General features: G+C 39.6%; 1 protein-coding gene across 18 annotated transcripts in view; it reads right to left on the bottom strand.

Annotated features, from left to right (window-relative positions):
* The window catches only part of KLF12 (KLF transcription factor 12), a 536,618-nt gene that overhangs the window by 439,873 nt on the left and 77,488 nt on the right, over window positions 1-19,257 (bottom strand). For 4 of the 18 annotated variants that reach the window (XM_061435080.1, XM_061435074.1, XM_061435088.1 and 1 more), the window contains exons 2-5: window positions 3,446-19,187; window positions 3,278-3,339; window positions 1,909-2,007; window positions 1,174-1,283 (exon numbers count right to left, since the gene is read on the bottom strand). The exons of 7 other annotated variants lie outside the window; for them this stretch is intronic. The gene's annotated coding sequence lies outside the window, so the exon portion shown is untranslated. The remainder of the gene's footprint in view (window positions 1-1,173; window positions 1,284-1,908; window positions 2,008-3,277; window positions 3,340-3,445; window positions 19,188-19,257) is intronic. 7 more of the 18 variants (XM_061435083.1, XM_061435087.1, XM_061435081.1 and 4 more) reach the window with 5 other exon arrangements.

Consider the following 19,257-nt stretch of genomic DNA (forward strand, 5'->3'; position numbering starts at 1 on the left):
GCTTCACAGAAAATAGGTATATGCTTAAAAGGGCTATGTAAGTGTTAGCTACTATTATTTTCTGTTAATGTATTTGATTTATTAATAACTTACTTAAATATTTAGAATGAGGTTATCTACTGGCTAATTCTTAATAGATAAGATCTCAAATGCAATTTACAGTGTGAGGACCCAATCCTGAAAATGAATCTGACCTGGGAGCATCTCTCCTGACCAGCCAATAGTCCATGCTTTTACTGTAACAATGATATCAAGAGGTCAAAGGTCCTAAAGATTCCTAGAAGCTAACCCAGAAAAGAATCTCTCTTTTGACTCAGCTATGGGTGAACATGTGGGAGTTAGGACTACAGGAATCCTCGTTACAGCCTCAGTTTGAATTGATTGAAAAAGGCTTAATGGATTGCTGAGTCTTAACATCATTTAAGTAAGACCTGATAAGTATGTCCAAAAGGGTAATAAAATAATTCAGAAAGCCCTCATAAATATGAAACATTAAATATTTGCAATGTGTCATTCAATCAAACAGATAAGATCTATGCTTCAGAGAACAGAAACTCATAAAGCATTTAAATGAACATGAGAAAAGCATTAACTGAGGCACAAATTAAAACTGAGATAGCACAATGATCTCTATGGGCAGGAACTTTACCACATATCCCAGGAGACACAGCAAAGTATGGAGAAATAAGAGTAAAATAGGAATCAGAGATTCAAGAAAACAGCAAAGGCTCATCAGTTTAAAAAAAAAAAAATTAGAAGAAAGGTATTAAGACCCCATGCATGATAAGCAATGTCTGACTAATTGACTGATTGACTAAAACACTCTCCACAAGGTTAAACTGAAGATTCCCTTTGTGAAATATTATTTTTTCATTAAGTCTGTAAACTTGAAAGTTTGGCTGAAGTACAGGACTAGCACTGCTCAAGCTTTCCTAATTAGTCTGCCAACAGCCAGAAAAAAAATAAAATTAAGACCCTCATCCCTTGACAAATTAAACCATTTCAACCATCAAAAAATAATGTGCTCAAATGCTTCAAAAGAATAGAATCTACTTAGAGATGGCTAAATATAGGTGTGGAGAAGGAGGACAAGGATAACATAATTCATGGTAGCCTAATGGAGAGCCATTCTGTCCACGTTAATACAGTAGCAGTGAAAATGAAACAACTCACTTCAATTTCCTGACACATAGCAGACCTCATCGGAAATTAGCCTCTGTGTGTGCATGAGTGTGTGTACACTCTCTGTTTCCATAATGGCTGCAGTGTTTTTTGATGTTTTCCTGAAATACAGTAAATCCAGATTATAGAAGTATCTTGATCCCTGACCAGGAAAACCAGTAAAAGCTACCGATCTCCCATTTCTAAAGAACTTGGTTGTTGTTCAGTCACTAAGCTGTGTCTGACTCTTTTGCAACTCCATGGACTGTAGCCTACCAGGCTCCTCGCTGTCGATGGGATTTCCAGGCAAGAAAACCGGAATGGATTGCGACTTCCTCCTCCAGGGGATCTTACCGATCCAGGGATCAAACCCACCTTTCTAGTACTGGCAGGCTCAGTTCTTCACCACTGAGCCACCAGGGAAGCCCATTCTAAGAGCACTGAGTAATTAATCCAAAGGGACAAAAACAGTATGTGCTATACCATTAGACAGGGTTTAAAATTTTCTCTAAGGAAGAGTTTCTTGAGGAAGGTTTCTCAAGATTTTCTCTACTCAAGATAATATTTATGTTTTCAATAAAGACTAAAATGTGAAAATCGAAAAAAAAAACAAAAAATGTGAAAATCGGGCTGTAGATCTAGTTATAATACATTAGGCAAGTCCTCAGAGCAACTGCTGTTTAAGTTGAGAGAAGACAGTGAGGAGCATTATATCTATTAAATAGTCCTAAAGGGCTTCATGCTTACCAATAATCTTGTAAGGAATTTTGCATCTATTCTTATTGTCAGAAACAATATACAACAGTCTTTAGCAGATCATATTTCATTGTATGCCTTTTTGGCAAACTGCAAAAAAAAAGAAAAAATGATGTGATCAATCAATGAATAACTCCGCCAGTCAGAACATTAATAAAAATTCTCTTTATACTTTGCCCTTAGATAAATGACTCATGAGAAAGGCCAGGAAAATAAACCACCTCACAAAAAATTCTCAGAGAGAAAAACATTCCCAAAATGCAGAGGAATGGAAGAGACACTACCCAGACAGGCCTCTTAGTCCACAATCTGACCACAACTATTTCTACCCTCTTCCATTACCAACATTTTTCTTTGGGATCTCCAATTCTACACCTATAAATGAGATAATAAGAACACCCCAGCTGCAATAAGCACACCATGTACCCAGTTCTTGGTTTCTAATACCATTCTCTAATAAAAGAAACCATGTCTTATAAAGAAATGGCTGATTGTAGGACTGAGGCAGGAGATACACAAGATGAGCATGAAGCATCTTATAGAGCCAGAAAGTAGAGAAGAGGAAGGGAGAGGAGGGGACGGGGAAGACAAAGGGAAAGGGAAAGAACGACAAGAGAAAAACAAAAAACACACAAAAACACAAGGGAGTTTGTCAAAGGATACAAGGACCAAAGAAAAGAGTTCCCAGTGCCAACCTAGTACAATTTGAGTAACAAAATTAAGTAGTATTAGATTATAACTGAAAGCATAAAATAAACAGCCATAAGCCTAGGAAATAGCAACCCGCTCCAGTGTTCTTGCCTGGAAAATCCCATGAACAGAGGAGCCCAGAGGGCTACAGTCCATGGGGCCACAAAGAGACTTGACTTACTGACTAAACAACAAACAGCAAAGTCTATACTAATACAAAGGTTTAGATAAAAAGAGACAGACAGATAATAAGGTACAATGGACAAACCTCATGAGCTGAAGAAGTCCAAATAATTTTTGTATACACTTCGCCCTCAAGGAGAAACCATTACACCGCACTCTTCAAATATGAGACACCCAGTGACTTCCTTCCAAAGGGTAGTAACAGTGAGGAAAGAAAGAAAGAGGATAACACTACAGTGGAGAAACCTGACCAACCCTATCTCAGCCAGGTAACCCAGGTCAGCATCAACAGTGATAAATCATTCTGACCGAATATTCTGTTGATCTGACGTCACGACAATGGCACTTTAGCTCTGTGACCCTCCTCTCAAAATCCTTTAAGCCCAGACTAATCATGAGAAGGACACACACCAGTTGAGATTCACCCTACAAAACATTAGTCCGGTATTCCACAAACTGTCAAGGTCATCAAATACAGGAAACGTACCATAGCCACGAGAGGGCAAACAGGTATGACCCCAAAATGTAGTGTGGGTGCTGGATGAAATCCTGGAACAGGAAAAGGACAGTGGGTAAAAACTGAAAAGATGGGAAGCAGGTATGAACTTATTATAATAATGTGTCTGTATTGGTTAAAAAACTGCAATAAACATACCATAGGAACAAAGCTTTTCTAACAAGGGTGTAGGGTATAGGAAAACGTTCTGTGCTCTTGTCACATTTTCTTCTATAAATCTAAAGTTTAAAAAAATGTATATATATATAAAGTTTATCTTTAAAAATGCCTGACTCACCTCTATGCAAGGCTTTATTTTTTAAGTTTATGGAAGAGGAGTTACTTACTGTTCAATGGATATAAAGTTACAGTAATACAAGAAGAGCAAGTTCTAGAGATCTGCTCTACAACACAGTAAATATAACGAACAACATTATGTTGTCCACTTAAAAATTTGTTAAGACAGTATGTCTCATTTTCAGTGTTCTTGAGCAACTGAACTGAACCATAAAAAAAAAGCAAGAAGACACAAACTCTTGGGAAGCAATGGATATGTTTATTACCTTGATTATGGTGATGATATAATGGGTGTACACAGATGTTCAAACTCATCAAATTACATACATTAAATATGTGCAGTTTTTGTGTATCATACTTCAATAAAGCTGTAAAGAACATTTATAGAAGTAGTTTGTTCACAGACTACAACACCTGTATTCTTAAAATGTATTTTAAAAATTATATTTTTCCATTTGTTTTCCAAAAGAAACAATATATTTCATTTCATTTTGAGGGACTCTTGAGATTTGCTTTTCCACCCGATTATAAGAAACTTGAGTCAACTGTGATATTGGGTGGGGCTTTTCAGGAGGCTCATTGGAGAAGAAGAAGAGTTACCGGCAAAAATTACAAATTGCAAATGAGTTCCATTAGGTTGTTTCTTGACTATAGTTGAGACAGTCTGCTAAGATACACTGTAACCACTCTAATAAGGAATGCTTAATTATCACTAAGAAATGATCTCTATTAAAATTATACTGCGATTTTTTTTTTAACCACAGGTATTTTTATCTGATCATCTTACTATCTACTATTCTGTACAGGCAAAGAATACTTTGTACATTCTTCCTGCACTATTAATTTTATTTTTATCTCTTAACTGTCAGTGATTTGCCTCATGAACAAAATGAATAACATCATTCATTTTAACATTCATTACATTGTTTGGAAAGAACTACTGAAAAACACAGAAAAAGGAACAAAGTAGTAACATATATATATTTTAAAATCACAGCAACATGATGGGTAATTATATATAATTCAACCAAACATATATTTATTTTCCCAGCATCTTCTGAGAACCAGCCCCTCCTTCATTCCAGAGAAATTCCATGTAGTCCCTGTGTCTGGGAATGGATGTCCCTCTGCCTGGAGCTCAGGAATGGGCATGTGACCCTGGTCTAACTGAGCATCCTTCCCCTGGTCCCCTTTGACTGGTTTAGGGAACAGGCAATAGGGACAACTGTTAAATCATCAGAAAAAGTGCTTGCTCTTTCTCTGAGAATATAAATGTCTTCATGACAGAGGAAACCAGAAGTCATACTGTTGCCACATCTGAACAGTCTGAGAATAAAGCAAGCAAAAGTAACAAACCTGAAAAGCGAACAGAGAAGGAGAGTACTAATGACATAATTTAAACTGCTTCATGGAGCAGGACTTAAGACCACTTCACCTCTTGGATGAACCCATTCCCATAAGCCAAAAAGCCTTAAACCTGTTTTTGATTAAGCAAGTATGCATTGCTATATCAGTTAAGATTGGGTTTAGCTGCAAGTGACAGCAAACAAGCAGATTTAAAAGGACAGTGGCTTAAACACACACAACTGCAGCCTGTATCTCTAGCATTCAGAATGCAGAGCTGGTACGGGAAGTTCTCCTCCCCCAAGTCTTACAGGACCACGTGAAATGCAGCTCACCAGGACAGCCATTCCAAGAATCTGACCCCCTCTCATGGGTTTAAGATGACAGCTAGACGTCCTGCCATTGCATCAGCATGCCACGCACAGAAAGAAAGAAGGGAGGAAGCCATGAGGTGACTTCACGGGTGGGTTCCTAGCAGCCACTTACATCTCACTGGCTAGAACTTCCTCAGTCACCTCTAGAAGCTAGAAAATGTCACCTCTAGAAGCTAGAAAATGTCAGTCATCTTTATTCTGGGAAGCCATACACTCCAGAAAAAAATTCTATTATCACAGAAGGAGGAAAGAACAGATATTTTGGGACAATCAGCCTCTGCCAGTCTGGGTTTCTACAATTTCCAACCAAGACAACTTATACAAATCATATGCTACATAATAGGTGTTCTTTCAATGACTGTAATTTAAAACAAAGAGAGAAACTTTTAAGGCATTAAATCACTGTGGTACTTCCGCTGTGTGAGTCTCACACAACAATACACACCCTCAGAATCCAGTAGTGTTAACATCTAACTTCACATTTTGGAAAATTAAAATTTTGAGAGCAGAGCTTTATCACATGGCCCAAGTTTGTTAACATAAGGATAGAAACTCAATAAGGAACTAAAACTACAATATATAAGGAAATTCTACAAAGAAAAAGACAAGAAACTCAATAGAAAATCTGCTAAAACATATGGATAAATGATTGACAGAAAGGGAAACACAAAGAGCCAACAAGAATATGACTTTCGCATTAAGAAAGAACAGATTGATGATACACACTGACTTTTACTCTCTCTCCAATTCAAATAAAATGAGAGGTAATAGATTTTTCTTCTGGCACAGGATGTGAGATGAGTCAATAATAGCAAATACATATATATATATGGAAAGGCAAAAAGCAGATGGAGGTAAGGTAAATGATTTAGCAGACCCTAGAAAGCTGAATGAAGCTCAGCCAATTGGGAGGAAAACTGAGAAGCAACTCACTTAACCAACAAAACCTTCCAGAATCTCAGAGGCTGTCAGTTCCATGTGACTCTAGAAATGGGGGTAAAGTTAAGCTATAACAGGGAGACTGGTTGACAATGTCTCTGAGAATTAGTTAGATCTTCCAATACTTCACTGAATACACATGACCGCCCTCTCCAATCCTGGAAGAGGAATGCTTTGGTCTCTGGATAGAGCAAAGCATGGGGCCTCTACTTAGGAGTCCTGGGACTCTGTGAAGGTGGGGAAATCATACAGAGAACAGAGTTGGGGGCAAGCAGAGTGCTGAGATGTCCAGTTTTCTTCCCATTCACGTTTCACATGGCTGCCTGGCCTATACCTGTAGGCAGGAGTCTGGAAGATCCGTCTATGAGAAGCTAACTGGTCCTAGAATCAAGCCTACAGATACCTCCTGCCACCAGGGGCTCAACAAGCCATAGTCCAGCCAGGTGACTCTGCTGAGAAGCCCACATTCTAACGCAGAGCTTATAGGAAGCTGTTTGCTGCTCCCATCAGAGATTATGGCGATTGTAAATGCATTCAAAAACAAAAAGAGGACATCATGAACAAAGGATTACTGTAAGAACAACAAGTGCTTTTGGAAATTAAAAATGTGACAGTAGAACAAAATGATATAAATAAAAGGATGGGAAGATGATGATGACATGACCATTCAGAAAGTAGAAGCAAAGACAGAACAGAAGCAAAATAATAATTGGAATTGAAGAAAAGTGGCATTGAAGTCCAGGATTTCAACCTGGGAATACGGGCGTTAAAGAGGAAACAGAACGGGGAGATGAGCACAGCATGAACCAGGCACGACCCTGCCATGCTTCCCAAACTCCCTGAACTGAACAGTTGATAAGAAATTTTGAAGGAGCCAGCTTTGGAGGAAACAGTATTCCTGGATCCTCTGACATATCCCTATCTGGTCGCTTGCTATCTGAACTCAGTAAATGAATCAATTTGGATAACAAGAGATTTGTGTATTTGAAAAAAAAAAAAAGAATTTCCATAAAATAAGGATTTAAAAGTGGACAGAATGCTGAACCAGCTGCAAATGATAGAACCTGCAAAATTTGATGAAAACTGATCAACTGCATATCCTTGAGAAATTCAGGACTCCTGCAACAGGAAGAGCCTTCTATAAGACTCCAAAGAGAGAGAAAAGGCAAGAGGGGAGGGGAAATGAAAGGTCATCAACAGAAGTATGGAGAATCATAATGGCATCCAATGGAAGCTGGAATGGAGAATACCTTCAAAATCCCAAAGCAAAATAACGTGCCACCCTATGTGCTGCAGACCCAACCACGCCATCAATCAAATACAAAAGTAAAAGATATGCTAGATGTCAAACACGTACCTCTCCTACAAGACTCTTCTCAGGAAGGAGGAGACAAAAAGCAAAGGAGGTAAACAAAGGAGGAGGAACCAGGAGATAAGGAGACAGATGGCTCAAGAGAGGAAAAGGACTGACAAGTATGGGGCCGCAGGGCCACAGCTGTGTGCGAGGCAGGGCAGTGCCAAGACACCAAGAAGAAGGCCCTGACGCAACACGAAGGCAAAGAGAAGAGAATCAGACAACTCAGGACTAGAGGAGGGATAAGAATTTTCAAAAAACTCAGCAAACAAAAATCCTGACAACACAACCTACAAGAAAGGAAGAGTTGACCTTTGAGTAGTGTCTCCATAGCTGTAATTATGTGAACACTTAATATGGATTGAACCAGAGCTGACACAATTACAGTGTGACAGCAAAGCCGTGGGTTTGGTACACAGAGCGGGTGGGAAAGGGTTCAATCCTGTTCACACACCGGAAATCCACAGATAAGGGCAAACACTAAAGGAAACAAAAGACAAGCTAAGTAATGCATACAAGTTAGAGATACAAAGGGTTTTTTTTTAATTGGAGTACAGTTGATTTACAGTGTTAAGTTTCAGTTGTACAGCAAAGTGATTCAGATAAACATATACATGTATCTACTCTTTTTTAGACTCTTTTCTCATATAGGTCACCACAGAATATTGAGTAGAATTCCCTGTGCTGTAACAGGAGGTCCTTGTTGGTTATCTCATATATATTTAACAGTAGTATGTATATGTTCATCCCAAGCTCTTGATTTATCCCCTCAACACATTTCCCCTTTGGTAACCATCAGTTTGTTAGACAATTGAGAGTATTTCCTCAGAAGATGGAAAAACAAGAAAAGACTTGCTGCTGTTTATTAACCGGCTGTGGTGGTCAGTCTGTTTAAACTACGTGCAAACCAAGTTTTGATAAAAGCAAAAGAACAAAGTAAGGATTTCTGACAGAATTAGGAGGGCACACCATGTGGAGTCATGCACAGTGAAGAGACGTGAAACATGTCTAGGGCCATAAGGATGTGTAGAAGCCAAGACTAAAAATACACTGTGGACCAACCATATCGCAGTGGTGGAGCTGGATGCGGGCAAGCAGTTCACACCAGAGGAGCTGACTTCATAGAGAGAAGATGCAAAGCCTTTAAGAGATCTGGGGCAGAGGATCCAGGTGACAAGTTTAGGACGATAAATCTGACAGCACTGAGCAAGCGGCTCTGGAGAATGACACAGAGACTCTAGTTAGAATATTTCACCAGTCCAAGTAAGAGTTATTTAGGGTCTGAATATCAGAAGCAGAAGAAGATAAGAAGAGCTGGCAAGAATACAGGGGAGAACTATACCAAGAAAAAAAGATCTTCATGACCCAGAACCACGATGGTGTGAAGACTCACCTAGAGCCAGACATTCTGGAATGTGAAGTCAAGTGGGCCTTAGAAACATCACTATGAACAAAGTTAGCAGAGGTGATGGGATTCAAACTGAGCTATTTCAAATCCTAAAAGATGATGCTATGAAAGTGCTGCATTCAATATGCCAGCAAATTTGGAAAACAGCAGTGGCCACAGGACTGGAAAAGGTCAGTTTTCATTCCAATCCCAAAGAAAGGCAATGCCAAAGAATGCTCAAACTACTGCACAACTGCACTCATCTCACACGCTAGCAAAGCAATGCTCAAAATTCTCCAAGCCAGGCTTCAACAGTACATGAACTGTGAACTTCCAGATGTTCAGGCTGGATTTAGAAAAGGTAGAGGAACCAGAGATCAAATTGCCAACATCTGTTGAATCATCAAAAAAGCAAGAGAGTTCCAGAAAAATATCCACTTCTGCTTCATTAACCACAATAAAGCCTTTGACTATGTGGATCACAACAAACTGTGGAAATTCTGAAAAAGATGGGAATACCAGACCACCTGACCTGCCTCCTGAGAAATCTGTATGCAGGTCAAGAAGCAACAGTTAGAACTGGACATAGAACAACAGACTGGTTCCAAATTGGGAAAGGAGTATGTCAAAGCTGTATTTTGTCACCCTGCTTATTTAACATATACAGAGTATATTATATTATATACATATTTAACATATACAGAGTATATCATGTGAAATGCCAGACTGGATGAAGCACAAGATTGCCAGGAGAAATATCAATAATCTCAGATATGCAGATGACACCACCCTTATGGCAGACAGTGAGTAGGACTAAAGAGTCTCTTGATGAAAGTGAAAGAGGAGAGTGAAAAGATTGGCTTAAAACCCAACATTCAGAAAACTAAAGTCATGTCGTCCAGTCCCATCACTTCATGGCAAATAGATAGGGAAACAAAGGAAATGGTGAAAGACTTTATTTTTTTGGACTCCAAAATCACTGCAGATGGTGACTGCAGCCATGAAATTAAAAGATGCTTGCTCCTTGGAAGAAAAGCTATGACCAACCTAGACAGCACACTAAAAAACAGAGACATTACCTTGCCAACAAATGTCCATCTAGTCAAAGCCATGGCTTTTCCAGTAGTCATGTGTGGATGTGAGAGTTGGACTATAAGGAAAGCTGAGTGCCGAAGAATTGATGCTTTTGAACTGTGGTGTTGGAAAAGACTCTTGAGAGTTCCTTGAACTGCAAACCAGTCAATCCTAAAGGAAATCAGTCCTGAATATTCATTGAAAGGACTGACGCTGAAGCTGAAATTCCAATTATTTGGCCACCTGATATGAAGAACTGACTCACTGGAAAAGACCCGGACGCTGGGAAAGACTGAAGGCAAGAGAAGAAGGGGACGACAGAGGATGAGATGGTTGGATGCCATCACCAACTTGATGGATGTGTTTGAGCAAGCTTCGGGAGTTGGTGATGGACAGGGAAGCCTGCCGTGCTCCAGTCCATGGGGTCACAAAGAATCGGACACAACTGAGCAGCTGAACTGAACTGAATATCCATAAAGGTAAAGGATAATATAATAAGGCAGGGAGAATAGGAGAGAGAGTAATACTCACTAGAAATCAAGGGGATACATATCAAAGTAATCTATTCCTTTTTATCTATCAGAATGGTGTAAAATTAGAAAGGAGAACAGTGTTAAGTCTTTGCAGTGATTTGGGAAAAAGGAAAATTTTACACACAGCTGGTGGATGTTTAAACTAGTAGAGTCGGTATAGAAAAAAATAAAAATATGGTGTTAATTAGTGAAATTAAGTATGTTTAAGCCCTATCTGATCATTCATCATAAAGACACCTGTTTTGAAATCTTTAAGGCAACACTGTACTGATGGGAGCTGAAGGCACTAGGCTGACATTAGGGAATGGAAAAGTAAAATAGTAAGGGAATGTTATGAAATACTATGCCAAAGTGAAAACTGACAGCAAATTGGATCTTAAAATTGGAACTTAAAAATACAGTGTTGGGTGAGCACTGTAAGAAAGAAAAATGAGTTTTATAGCATAGAACCAGTTATGAACATTACAACACACACATGTGCGCACACATACACAACACCTCTGACTACTCTGCAAGGACTCCTGCGTACACACTCCACATCAGAATGCATGCTTGGATGGTGGTGAGGAGCAGGGCATGACCGAGGGAAGAGGAGTGCAAGAGCACACCAAAAGAGCAAGGAAGTAACGTGAATAAAGCAGGAGAGGAGCCTTCCTCTCCACAAAGGAAGGTAAAGCATGATGGACTCAATTATCTATAGCCGAGGATCAAAACACCATCACCATTCACCCCTAAACCCCGCCCTCAAAGACAAAAGACAAAGACCAGAACTGAGATGAAGTAGAAGGAAATAGGGGCTTCCCAGGTGGCGCCAGTGGTAAAGAACCTGCCTGCCAATTCAAGAGATATAAGAGACGCAGGCGGGTTCAGTCCCTGGGACGAGAAGATGTCCTAGAGGAGAGCACGGCAACACACTCCAGTATCGTTGCCTGGAGAATCCCATGGACAGAGGAGCCTGGCAGGCTACAGTCCATAGGGTTGCAAAGAGTTGGACACAACTGAAGAAATATAGGATGTGTCAAATTAAAAAAGAGAAAAAAGGGTTTGGAATCAGAAAACACATACTCCAAGTCTGGCTCCCAAACCTTTCTAGGTATATCGTCTAAAACAAATTATGTATTTTCTACATTATGCATCTTCTCTGCCTCATTTTCCTTATGCATAAAAAAAGGAAGACACTGTAACTTCTTACAATAACTGTGAGAATTAAACTAGAAAACTTCCCATCAATGTCAGGTTGCTTTTAAGCCCAGAAGCTGGAAGACAGTCTAAATTTAAAGTAGCCCTCATGTGGCATCACAAACGTGGTACACAGTGTGTTAGCCTCTCACATCATGCCACAGGCATGCAGGCTCGTGGTGCTCACCTGCTGCCCAGCAGACAATCCTGAGAATTAATTCTGAATCAAATAAAAAAGGTTTCTTCTGTTTTTTTGGTACGTTTTCTACTAGTCCCACTCTTGAGAAGGCTAATTCTACTTAAAAGAAGCTTTCTGACACTCCATGGAAAGGAAATCACAATTGGTCCATTTATCAACACTGAGAATCAGTTAATACCCCAGGAAGCAGGCTACCTTACGCACCCAACGTCACACCCCATTGTCTTGGCCTGAAACACAGCATATACAATTCAAATGGGAGAATTCTTTCCCAGAAGCAAGTTTCTATTTCAGTTCCCTAAATTTTAAAGGCAATGTCCCTTGGACATGATCAGGCCACTCATAGCCATGAGTCAAGAATCAAGAAGAATCAAACATAATCCCTACTAGATAATGTCATCCCTCCTTTTCTGCTCTATTGTCCCACTATCATAGCTGAGGGGGAAAGCTGGAGGGCATTGGCTTTCTCTCCCTTGCATATAACCTGCTTATTTCTGTCTCCAAAAATTCCAAGGTACTCCACCCTTCAGCTGCTAGGCCTCTCCTCCTCATCTCTGCCAATCAACACCTGGCTTTCCCTCCAAAACCTCTGGAGTCTTCCCTGTGCTCTCCATCTACCACACCAGCATTCACTTAAACTTATGCACATTAACTTATACCGAATCAGGAAACAGCCGTATTATCAGGAAACTCTATATCGAGATTTTCTTGGTCTATGCTTATACTAAGCATCTTCTGATGTTGTTTTGCTGTTGTTCAGTTGCTGAGTCATGTCCAACTCCTTGCCACTCATGGACTGCAGCATACCAGGCTTCCCTGTCCTTCACTGTCTCCCAGAGCTTGCTCAAATTCATGTCCATTGAGTATGTGATGCTATCTAACAATCTCATCCTCTGCCACCCTCTTCTCCCTTTGCCTTCAATCTTTCACAGCATCAGGGTATTTTCCAATGAGTCAACTCTTCAGATACTTGTTATCATAAACTGAAACACCTAAAATAATTAAAGACGGACTATGTATCACAGTAGGTTAATATAGTATCTAACTGAATTTTATTAAATATAACATTCATAGAGAAAAGTTTTTTTATTTGCCATTTGTGGTGAAAAACTATACTCCAAACATAATTTATACTTAATACATATTCCATATAATAGAACTCTCAACTTTTCATAAAACTGTAAAAATCATGATGGCAAGAAATACCACCTACCACTATCAACAGTACTACTACCAATGAATGACAATAATATAATAATAAACAATAAGGACTATGATGTGTCAGGGATCATACTAAGTCTTTTCAATGTATTAATTCATTTAACATCAAGCAACCCCAGGAGGCAGGCTTAACATCCCTATTTCACAGAAAAGGAATCAGTGTAGAGAGAAGGTAAAGACTGGCCAAAGTCACATACTCAATAAGCCAAGAGACGGTATGCAAAGACAAGCAGTGAGAGGCTAGAGCTGTTTACCATCAACACACTGCCCCCACTGGCTTCCTAAGGCCAGACAGATGCTTCGTGAACAGTGGCACTTCCCTACCTGGGTACCGGGCTTCACACACAGCAGATGTTAAGTATAAAATGAATGCCTGAAATTTTAAATTACTGCACTGACCTCTCTGGATGAGAAAATGTGCTAAAAATACTGCTGAAAAGTGTATGAGTAGACGGATGAGAAGGAAAGGGAGGTGGAGGAAAATCAGAAAGCCTTTTGGCGTGTCTGAAGGAAGACAAAGAATGAAGGGTAAAGGGGACTAGAGACTCATTCATTGAACAACTGGAGACAAACTCATTTTGTGGGACAAGTGACTACAGAATATCGTTACGGGCATTTAAAGCCTTGTTTATTAGTTATAAGAAAAGTAATTTAAGTTACAATTTTTTGTACAAAATTCCAATCCCGGTAAATTTTTCTGTGTACCATCAATAAGATAGGATTGTTGCTGTTGTTTAGTCATGCCCAACTCTTCGTGACCCCATGGACTGTAGCCCACCAGGCTCCTCTGTCCCCAGGCAAGAATACTGGAGTGGGTGGCCATGCCCTCCCCTCCAGAGGATCTTCCAGACCCAGGAACGAAACCTGCGTCTCCTGCACTGGCAGGCAGATTCTTTATACCACTGAGCCGCCAGGGAAGCCCATAGCTAGGATTAAGGTATGTTAAATTTGAAACTGCTCCTGTCTCCAACAGGTATTTCAGACAACTCACAGCATCAAAAGTCTTAGACCCAAAGGGGTTAAAAACAAAACACAGAAAGTCCAGCTCTAACTCTAAAGACTAACAACCACCCAGTTAGGCAAAACAGCAAGGATGATTCACAAAGGAAAGTCAGAGCAACTAAGAGTGATCATTTAAACTTCTAGATGCTTTAGCCAGAAATAATTTATGCACAATACAGAACATAAAAAAAAAAGTTCAGGGCCCTGTTGTTAGGAGCTGGCGTCTTCTCATCAGCAACTTCAGCACCGCAGAGAAGCAGCTCACTGAGGTCCACATCAGCTCCCTCGCAGAGGCCACGTCCAAAACCTGACAGGGACAGAAGGGGCAAGCAAGGAAGGGTGGGGACGTGGAAACGTGGTTTCAAGAGGACAGAACACAAGCAAACTTTGGGATTGGCAGGCTCAGATGACTCATTCTACAAATGAGAAAACACCTCATGACTTACCCAGGAGCACGCTACTAATGAGAGACAGCTTCAAGATCAGAGCCCAGGGCAGCTGTACTACCGCCTCCCCGTTCATGCGATTTTTTTTGGTGTTCTGAACATAGTACATACTTTACTGACTACATTAGACTCTCCAGAAAATGAAAAGCCCTGAGTTAATTTCCATTCTTGACAGAACTGCTCATTCCTCATTTCCCCAAGTGAAAACGAAAGGAGTACACAACGACCTACTGTACAGCCCAGGACACTCGACTCCATTCTCTGTAATAACCTATACAGGAAAAGAATCTGGAAAAGAATGGATCTATGCATACGCATAACTGAGTTACCCTGCTGTACCGCTGAAACTAACACAACACTGTAAAGAACGGATCTATGCATACGCATAACTGAGTTACCCTGCTGTACCGCTGAAACTAACAACACTGTAAATCAACTACCTGCCAAAATCATATAAAAATTGTAAAAATAAAAAAACAGAAGCAAAAGGAATACCCCTGTGATCTTACTAAGAAGACTGACTCACAAACTTAAACATCTTCAAAGTCCAGCTATCCTAATTAAAAATTAATGAGCAAAGATTTGATGTTAAAGAAGATAAAAATCCCATTGTTACACTGTACTTCATATTTACGCATGACATCTATTCCAAAGCACCATGACATTGCTATGAACAAAGTGCAGACTAATTGTTATAATTAACATCTTATGGGCAGGGAAAGAGAAGTTAAATTTTTTGTTCAAGGGCATCTACCAGGATGGATAAGAGTGACTGAAACTCTTTATGTCCCAGGAAACCTTGACATCACTGACGACATTATTATATATTTAAAAAACATGACAAAAATCATATCAAGAGAAACAATCAAAGGAAAGTTAATTGGAAGTTTCAGGAAGTCAAAATCTGCCCTTTACATTCTCCCCAAAATGCCTTGTAGTCTTAACAACAAGTAAGTTGGAAATTTAAGACTTCTGCTTCTCAAATCCATTCTAGTCACTTAAAAAAAGCAAAACACTGGCTAAAAAGCAACTTATTAGAAGAAGAAAAAATACATGGCGCTTGTGTTAATGGACCACAATAACAAATCAATGCAAGGCATTTACTTTGTCATCAAAGTATCTGAGGATACTTGTAAATTGTTTTTTTCCTGGTTCTTTACAAGATGTCACAGAAAGCAACAAGGTTTATACCCCAGTAGGTAGGGTTTCTGTATCAATGTGCACAGATGATGCTTATCTCTGGAGTTTGCACACAAATTGCAGGCACAATCAAGATTCTTTAACCTACTCCCCAGGGCAGAATAATAGGCCTTTCAGCCTTCGAGCTGGTCTTAACTTCTCTGCAGGCAGAGTGCTCTGTGGCTCAGCACATGAAACAACCAAGACACATCCAAAGAGAGATTTACATTTAACAGAGTAGGGTGTGGGTAAGCAATGACGACAAAAGAAACACCAGCGCTCATCTACCCCAAACACAGCTGTTCCCAGCAACAGACAGCCAGGAAGCAAGGGCTATCATGCACCAAGCCCGGGACCAGGATAAAGGGTGGCACAGCAAGACTCAGGAATGGGCCCAACAAGCAACAGTGGGTTGTACAAATGGGTAAGGACAGCAGAGGACACAGTGATGGGAAGCATCAAGTGTTAAGTGAGGCCGTCCACTTTAAAAGCAATTCTCAACCCCGTTCAGGGAAGATGGACACGCTTGGGACCACGGATACAGACAAACGCAACACCTGCCTGAAGAGTGAAAGGGAAGAGAAAAAGGTCAAGCAGCTCCCACCCAGAGAAGATGCTTGTCATAGGATGTAAGAGGTGTGGGAAGTACAGGGGAAGAAGGAAACGAGGGGTATGGAGGAAAACAAGGAGAACACCATGGAGCCCCTGCTAGAATTTGAGGTGAAAACCATGAACCATATTGAGGGCACACCCCAAGGCATCAGTTGTGCAACACACATGTAACCCAAATTTCACTGACTGTCACTTCTTTCTGAAGCATCTGTTAGGATATTTTTTTTTCCCTGTATGTTTGCTGGTAGTTTTTAAGGCCTGTTTTTATTGCTCACTTGTCATTCTACTTACAGTAAAGATTAATAACACTGCATATGGTGTGTGATGAATAAGAAATCCAACTTATATGGCACTAGGTGTAAAATTATGCAGTTTATCCCTTTGAGTATGTACGAATCCTATTTAACATGAAGAGTTTCCTAAGCAGAGAAAAGAAGTGAAACTTATTCATGTATTTGTCATGCTCTGGTCTGCAAATAGGCTCAGAAAAGTAATCTGTGAAAATGAAAATTGTGTTACCCGACTCTACTGTCAAACTGAAAAATGTTATTTCAAAGTTACAGTAAACTTCAACTCATCCAAAATCTACTCAACCAAAAAGCCAAGATTACCATAATTTGTTTTGCTTTAATTCTACATGTAAAAGAAAAGTGGAAAAATATTGAAAAGCCATGTCTGCCTTGTTTGGGAGGGAAAGGGGGTGAAATTCAACTTGGTGGGAAAAAAATCTGCTTACTCCTCCTTCCATTGTGAAACCTCTTAAAGGGGAAAGTGCAAGACCTGGAGTTAGAGAACATTCATGACTCTTCAGATAAGGAAAAGGAGGTTCAGGACTCCAGCGTCAGAGAAAGTTGTAGTGCTCTGCATAACTTGAGAGCCCAGAAGTTTGGTTTTTTGTTTTTTTTTTAAGTTACTGGGAGCCATTAAGGGATGAGAGGAGAAGGGTTAAGGTCAACTATGGGCTGCCAGGCACAGCTGTTGGAACCTGACAAGGAATTTTTTTTAAAATATGGTCTAGTATTCCATTTCAAGCTTTTGTTTGCTTCTGGACGCCTTTCAGTTTCCCTTATCTTCCACAAAGCTAACTCTAGAGGGGCTTCTAACAAAAAGGAAGGGCAAGGGGTTCAGAGTGTAACTGGGGAGGTACCAAGTGCGATGGGACAGTCAGTTCGAGATGGAGAGACAGAGCAGGCCAGCAGGCCAAGTGTCCCCAGCCTATGCCCAGCCCCAGGCTCAGGACGGGGCTCTGACCTCCGCCCACTATTTCCGAAAAGGGTCCAACTAAACTCACTAGACTCTCAAAGAATAGGTTACAGGTTTTGTCCTCTGAGAAGACAGATTTAAAGCAACTGAAATAGTAGCTACTATATGATGTCTTTTAAAACCAGAGTACAAGCCAAATTATCTATCAGTGACAAGATTTTCAAGATATATATCCATGAGTCGCCTCCATCTCTTAAACTTGAGTAACAAACTATTTTTCCTGTCAGCTTGTCATGGACATGCAAGGGAGATGAGTTAAACAGCTGGCCACAAAGTATAACTTAATTCAACAGCTTTATTAAAAAAATCTATATATTCTCTCCTTTCAAAGTGGGTATGAAATTCAAAACTCATTAGATTCAACAACTCTTAAAAGTTAATTTTTGTTATACCTATGAGGAATGAAGAAGAATAAGGGAAAAATAAAATGAAAAAGACTAAAATAACAAACACAGGGAGAATAAGATGAAAGGTAAAAAGGAAGGAGTTAAGAAGTACAGTGAGGAAAAGAACCGGATGAAAAGAGAGATGGAGACACAGGAAAAAAAGCAAAAAGTAAAACAAAGTTAATGCAACCACTTTTTAACAAGTTTCTCAAAGCTTCAGTTTTCTCATCCATAAAACAGGTCCAAAGAAAAACTCATAACTTCATCATTTAAATAATATTAATAAATGCAAAAACCACATATAAAAATGCATACCATATATAGTCAAGAGTAAGAAGTGCAAGCAATAAAGAGGAGACCTTAATATATAAGATGACCTTGAATGAAACTGTCATTGTGAACTTGGGGGTATTCCTATAATCTACTCTGAAATGTTCACTGACCTCTCTTTACAGGTGTTAACTTCTTGAACTTTATTCCTGATGAAGTATTCATTTCAGCTCAGCAGAAAGAAAATTATTTTTCCAATATACAGGGATAAGGGGAAATGTAAACCTTGGTCCCTTGTGGGGCCTAGTACTCGGATGGAAATGAAGATGAATCTTTTAAACGAGGGCCTTGAGGTATTGTAGAACAAAATAACATTATAAGTCATTATAAGTCATCATCTGAATACGCCACGTTTACTTTGCTCTTTCTACATAGCAGACACCACACTAAAGCATTTCAGATCTGTTCTTTCAAAACTTCATAACAATCCTTTTACGTAGGTTCTTTTATTAAGTTCATTTTACACAGGAGAAAACTGAGGACCCAAACATAAGTCACTTTCCTGGGGTCCCAGCAACAAAGGGGAAGTCAGATTTCAAGCCTGGCTTTTAAAAACCTATACTAAATTTCATGATCTGTAAGTATCAGAGAAAGAATCAATTAAAGCCAGGAAAGCTTTACTACAAGCATATTACAGTTTTTTCTTAGTTTTCCCCCAAACAGCAAGTCTAATATTGAACATAAAGTAACTCATAATTCGATTCATTCATCCAATTTCCACTAATACTTCTTAGATAGTGAGATTTTATGAAAGTGACACTTCAGGGTCTTAGCTTCTTCATCTGTAATTGAGAATGTTCCAAATGATGCCCCCAATTCTACTGAATAATAGAAAATTATTCTGCAACTCCT

The sequence above is a fragment of the Bos javanicus genome, chromosome 12 (assembly GCF_032452875.1).
Source record: "Bos javanicus breed banteng chromosome 12, ARS-OSU_banteng_1.0, whole genome shotgun sequence".
Lineage (NCBI taxonomy): Eukaryota > Metazoa > Chordata > Mammalia > Artiodactyla > Bovidae > Bos > Bos javanicus.